Here is a 7,142-nt window from a genome sequence, read left to right as displayed (position 1 = left end):
TTATTGAAAATCCCGTGAATAAGGGGACACGATCTCTGCTTTGACAAGATGTGCCAATAAAACTGCTTCCCGAGACGTGGGGCGATAGGATAGCCAACGGTTGGAAATAATAACCGGACAGGCGTGATGCAATGTCGTAACAGTTGTCGACTGATTGGACTCGTGGAGTATTGTTTTTTCTGCAATTATGTACACAGGTCCGGATACAATCATCACATCCGAAGACTATATTGGAGGTCGGAAGAAGGGGAACCCGCCTTGCAATGCCGAAGACAATCTGCGTGCCGGACTCCTCATCATTGAAGCCAGGTTCAGGGGCTACTGAGGGAGTCCTGGACTAAGGGGTCCTCGGGCGTCCGGCCAGTTATCCATGGGCCGGACTGATGGGCTGTGAAGACACGAAGACCGAAGACTATACCCGTGTCCGGATTGGACTCTCCTTGGCATGGAAGGCAAGCTAGGCGACCGACTATGAAGATTCCCTCCTATGTAACCGACTCCATGTAACCCTAGATCCCTCCGGTGTCTATATAAACCGGAGGGCATAGTCCGGATAGGGGAGATTCATTACCATATACTCATAGGCTAGACTTCTAGGGTTTAGCCATTACGATCTCGTGGTAGATCAACTCTTGTAACACTCATATTCATCAAGATCAATCAAGCAGGAAGTAGGGTATTACCTCCATAGAGAGGGCCCGAACCTAGGTAAACATCGTGTCCCCCGTCTCCTGTTACCATCAATCCTAGACGCATAGTTCAGGACCCCCTACCCGAGATCCGCCGGTTTTGACACCGACATATATTCCAACATTACACCTCATTTAAATCCAATAATATTTCATTCATTCATACTCTCGGGGTAACCATCATAACAATACTCCAACTTATTTTATCCACACTCTACCCTATGGAACAAAATTTTCCTTTCCATTGGTCTAGTGTTCACACAGAGAAATATCACCATTAAAATGAAATGCAGAAATTCATCCTTTGACCATATTTCTCGTATCCTCAAAAATGGTCAGAATCTGATTCATAGAGAAACAACTCGTACAATTCCACATATGAAATCATGACACATTTATTCCACAGATTCATGAATTCTTTACAATCTTTGGTATTTCCAGTACATAATTCAACTCCATATGAAAATAAGAGTGCTTCCTACTACACTCATTAAAATTTTAGCTACTCAGCTCCGGCTTTCTTTAGGTGTGGATAGTCAATGGCATAATGTCCTGCAACATTGCAGCGAAAACAATTAGCTTCTGATAATTCCCTGGCTTCCTTCTGCCTCCATAGGTTCCTTGGGTTCTTTGCTTCTTTTCTGGACAGTCGTTGGCATAATGTCATGTGTTCTTGCACTCATAACAGGTAATATGACTATTATCCTTATTTATTGGTGCAGCTAGGTTGGGACGATGTTGCTGGGGAACGTATCATGCAATTTCAAATAAAAAATCCTATGCTCACACAAGATCTATCTAGGAGATGCATACAAACGAGAGGGAGAGAGTGTGTCCACGTACCCTCGTAGACCAAAATCGGAAGCGTTTGACAACGCGGTTGATGTAGTTGAACTTCTTCTCGTTCCGACCAATCAAGCACCGAACATACGGCACCTCCAAGTTCTGCACACGTTCAGCTCGATGACGTCCCTCAAACTCTTTATCCAGCAAAGTGTCGAGGAAGAGTTATGTCAGCACGACGGCGTGGTAACGGTGATGGTGAACTGATCCTCGCAGGGATTCGCCACACACGACTAGGACTACGATAATATGACCGGAGGCGTAAACTGTGGAGGGTGGCGCCACACACGACTAGGAATCAATGTTGTGTGTTCTAGCGGTGCCCCCCCATATATATAGGTGGGAGAGGGAGAGGGGCAGCAAGGGGCGCCCGAAGTAGGAGTAATCCTACTTGGGCGCCTCCTACAAGTCGGCCTCCCCCTTCCATAAGTGTCGGAGGGGGAAAGAAAGAGAGGGGGAGGGGAAGGAAAGGGGGAGGCCGAATCCTCCCCTTTCCTTCTCCCTTCCCTCCTTTCCTTTCCCCCTTATTTCGGCCCATAGGGGGTGCACCAGCCCCTTAGGGGCTGGTCTGTCCCTCTCTTGGCCCATTAGGCCCATATAGTTTGCCGGGGGTTGCCCGGAACCCCTTCCCGTGACCCGATACGTACCCGGTACCCCCGGAACACTCCAGTGTCCAAATACTATCGTCCTATATATGAATCTTCACCTCTCAACCATTTCGAGACTCCTCGTCATGTCCGTGATCTCATCCGGGACTCCGAACAACATTCGGTCACCAAATCACATAACTAATATAATACAAATTCGTCATCAAACGTTAAGCGTGCGGACCCTACGGGTTCGAGAACTATGTAGACATGACCGAGACACCTCTCTGATAAATAACCAACAACGGAACCTGGATGCTCATATTGGTTCCTACATATTCTACGAAGATCTTTATCGGTCAAACCGTAATGACAACATACGTTATTCCCTTTGTCATCGGTATGTTACTTGCTCGAGATTCGATCGTCGGTATCTTCATACCTATTTCAATCTCGTTACCGGCAAGTCTCTTTACTCGTTCCGTAATACATCATCCCGCAACTAACTCATTAGTCACATTGCTTGCAAGGCTTATTATGATGTGCATTACCGAGAGGGCCCAGAGATACCTCTCTGATACTTGGAGTGACAAATCCTAATCTCGATCTATGCCAACCCAACAAACACCTTCGGAGATACCTGTAGAGCATCTTTATAATCACCCAGTTACGTTGTGACGTTTGATAGCGCACAAGGTATTCCTCTGGTATCTGGGAGTTGCGTAATCTCATAGTCAAAGGAATATGTATATGCCATGAAGAAAGCAATAGCAATAAAACTTGACGATCATTATGCTAAGCTAACGGATGGGTCTTGTCCATCACATCGTTCTCCTAATGATGTGATCCCGTTCATCAAATGACAACACATGCCTATGGTTAGGAAACTTAACCATCTTTGATTAACGAGCTAGTCTAGTAGAGGCTCACTAGGGACACGGTGTTTTGTCTATGTATCCACACATGTATCAAGTTGTCGGTTAATACAATTCTAGCATGAATAATAAACATTTATAATGATGTAAGGAAGTATAAATAACAACTTTATTATTGCCTCTAGAGCATATTTCCTTCAGTCTCCCACTTGCACTAGAGTCAATAATCTAGTTTACATCGTCATGTGATTTAATACCAACAGTTCACATCTTTATGTCGTTAGTTCATATCGCCATGTGACTAACACCAAAGGGTTTACTAGAGTCAATAATCTAGTTCACATCGCTATGTGATTAACACCCAAAGAGTACTACACTACTTGGGAAAACCCTAGTAGTAGCACGGGTTTAATGCCCACTAGTAGCGCGGGCAGCCGCGCTACCAATAAGGCGCTACAGCTACTACTTAGCAGTAGCGCGTGCGACAAGCGCTACTGCTAAGACACATAGCGGCAGCGCTTGTTCTATCCTGCGCTGCTGCTAATCTAGCTAGTTGCAGCGTGTTTACTATCCATCGCTACTAGTACTCTTTTTTTCATTTTTAGTGTATTTATACACCGTTATACAAATTTTGGTACAATACCAATTATGAGGTTTATATCATTATGTCCATAATAGTGTGTCAAATGAAGGTGGATTAGGTTCAAGTGGAGGCAATATGTGGTGCATGTCAAAAGTATACTACTAATCCAAACTTGATCTAGTTTGGACTAGTAGTACTTTCGATGTGCACCACATGTTGCCTCCACTTGAATCTAATCCGCCAGCACAAGCTATTTAATCATCATCATAGTCATTACCACCAACAGTATTTATTTAATCACCATAGTCATAGTGTAGCACATCATCATCTTCAAACTCATTCTAGCTAGCTAATCACCACCAACACTAGATGCGATACCTATCTAATCACCACCAACACTAGCTAATAATAATCATCATAGTCATTACCACCAACACTAGCTATTTAATCATCATAGTCATAGTGTAGCACATCATCATCTTCAAACTCATTTCTAGCTAGCTAATCACTCCTGCTGCTCTCTCTCAGGTAAAATAACATAAAACATGTGTAGCTCTCCTCCTTCATCAAGTTGGAGCATGCAGATGAACCTGTCTCCTAATCGTGGGCTGCACTTCTGATTGCTACCCCTAGTACTTCTCTGCACTCCTCCATCACAAATTTGGTCCAGTCTTTCACTATTAAGACTTACTCACTCTTAGAAATCCTGAATGCACTAAAGTGCATTGTAGGATATCTTGGCTGTAAGCTAACAATACTCATGGTACCATTAGTCTCGATCCCATGAGGCACAACATTCATCGGGAGTCCCTGTTGAAGAACATCGTATAGTAACATACTTAGCAATGAAGTTTAGCTTAAAAAATAATGTATGCAAAAGATTCACTGAGGACAAATAGTAAAAATCTTACCATCTTTCCTAAATAGATGTGACCGTAGTTCATTACGAACACTATTGGTCGCACGTTTTCAGTACTAACATTTCTAAGTGCAGGAAGAAAATTTGTCTTGACAGTATCAAGATCCTCAAGCCATGAAACATAATGACTTAGCTCCTCGCAGTTTAGTTCAGCCCCGGGACAGTAGTAGGTCATGTCTACCAAGCGTTGGACATGTTTGCTTGAATGGAAATAAGCTGACAATAGAAATTAGTTGTCAACTATTTTTGAATAAACAATATCAAAGACATAAATATGGTTGAGAAACTCACATAATGGTATAATTGGAGGCGTCTGCACATCGACCCAGATGTCGGTATTACCTTGAATATCATCTTCCGGACGAATATCAAAGGTGATAACCATATCAGGCTCAAATGCATAAGTCTTGCATAGTGCTCGCCAAGTTTTGCATCCAAAATAGGTGTAGTCGTCTGCGTTGTATAATTTTGCGTGGAAAACATAACCATGCTCGGTCTTCAAGTAAACTTTCTTTACCTCCATAGTATGACTGAAACCTATCTTATCCAAGACAAAAACTCTTGCATGGCAGGGGATACGCTAGTAGAATAGTAAAAAACTAAATTATAAGTTGAAGCAAATGAAGCAGATGTCATGCTTAATTATGAAAAAGGACTTGTCGTTGTGACTTACTGTATCCACTTCGAAGTTCACGTCCAGCTTGATGCTGAAGCACCTATCATCATCTAGGAAGATTCCGTCGCACAGGCCGCGCTCGTCTTCGCAGTATTTGCAAATACCGAAATCCTTTTCGTTGTCAGACATTTCCTATGTTCATAGTTGAAACATTAATTGAAAATCGATCGAAGACAACTACCAGGATACTCAAAATATCTTATAGGACTCATATTGACATGAGCATTCAATAAGCAAAACCAAATCATAAAATAAATAAATATTCAAATTAGCATGCATTCAATAAGCAAAAGTAAATCATCTCATGCGTTCGTACATCGTCGAATATTATCACTAATACATCCCGAATAGTATCATACATATAACATCACTAATACAACTAAAACCCTAGCACACGACGGGTATCGGCGTGGGCGGTGGACACCCAAAGAGAAGGAACCATCACATGATCATAGCTCCAGTGAGATCCCTGGAGAACCTGTGCTCCAACGCAAACAAGTAGCGACGGACGTGCGCGTCCTCCTCACTGACACGGTGACGCACCACCTCCGCGGGGTCCTCGAGCCTCTGGACCATCACTGGCCCACGCGACTGCCACCAAAGAAGGTTCGGGTCAACGACAGGCTGGCTCCTCACCAACCCGCGCCCCCCAGTAGGTAGCGCCTCCCAGTACCACCCCGGCGGAGCCTAGTCCCGGACATGGCCCATCTGGTGACGCAGGTGTCCTCCGCCGACTCGACGACGAGGATGCGGGATAGGCATCGTCGACGTCGATGCGCGAAAAATTGCTTTAACTAAAAAAATAACTACAAATGTGACATATTCAACTAGTTCTTATGATTAAATCTAGTCAATTAATTCTATACCTAATAAAATGAATAATGACATAAAAAAGGCCTATGCTTTGCAGGAATGTTGACTCCTTCCCGGTGCGGCAAATCCCGGGCACTCGATATGTCCTAGTTTGTAGCACAAGTCATGCCGAAATTCACGGAAAATTTCGGCATGACTTTTACTAAAAAGTGGACAAATCGAGAACCTGAAATTTGCCGGAACGGAAATGAATCAACATTCCGGCAAAACATAGGCCACTCGACTTCATTCCCTGGAAACAACAAAGCCACTTGGGCACAATCGAACCACTTCAATAATGGAATATGCAAATGAACATCAATGACATACTCCCTCCGATCCTTTTTTGTTTGCGTATAATTTTTTCCCGTTTTTCCCGGATTGCTCTGCGCGTTGGAGTAGATTCGTTGATCTTTCCTGGTATGCCCCTAACCTTTCGCTTGTATCGAGTAGCCAGCCTCCAATAGTACCACACATGCAGCGGCGCATGCGCGCGTAGGCAGAAAACGAGGAGACGAGCGAGCTGGATGGCCAATAGCATGCACGCACATTGATTACTTGCAACTCTTTTCAGCCATGCACTTCGGTCCATCTTAGGGGCAAAACAGTCCAAAACAAACCAGAAAATGCCCTCCTTGGTATCCGGGCTATGAGTTACACACAAGGTAAAAAGGACCGGAGGGAGTATATCATATAACAACAATCTTGTTTTTTGTTTACATAGCAACAATTAGTTTAACCAAGTTTTTGAAAGAAAAACAATTATGTTTTTTGTTTTTTGAATGAAATTACTATTTAGGCATTTTCATAAAAAAATCCCTAGCTAATTTCCTAAAAAAATTGCTAATCATTTTTCCTAAATGCTAAAAAATGCGTATTGCCCTAAACAAATCTAGGGTTCATATGAACACCTAGGGTTCACATGAACATCACCACAGCATCAACACATATATGAATTGCCTTAGCAGAGAGAGAGGAGGGTAGGGGAGAGGAGAGGCAAAGCCTTACGGTGACTGCAGCGAGGGAGGGGCAGGCGGCGTCGAGGACGGGGTCGGGGCTCGGGCGCGCGGCGGAGGGCGGCGTCGATGTCGGGGTCGGGGGCGGCGTCGAGGTCGGGG

The sequence above is a fragment of the Triticum aestivum genome, chromosome 2D (assembly GCF_018294505.1).
Source record: "Triticum aestivum cultivar Chinese Spring chromosome 2D, IWGSC CS RefSeq v2.1, whole genome shotgun sequence".
NCBI classification, from domain to species: Eukaryota; Viridiplantae; Streptophyta; class Magnoliopsida; order Poales; family Poaceae; genus Triticum; species Triticum aestivum.
This window is presented reverse-complemented; position numbering follows the sequence as displayed.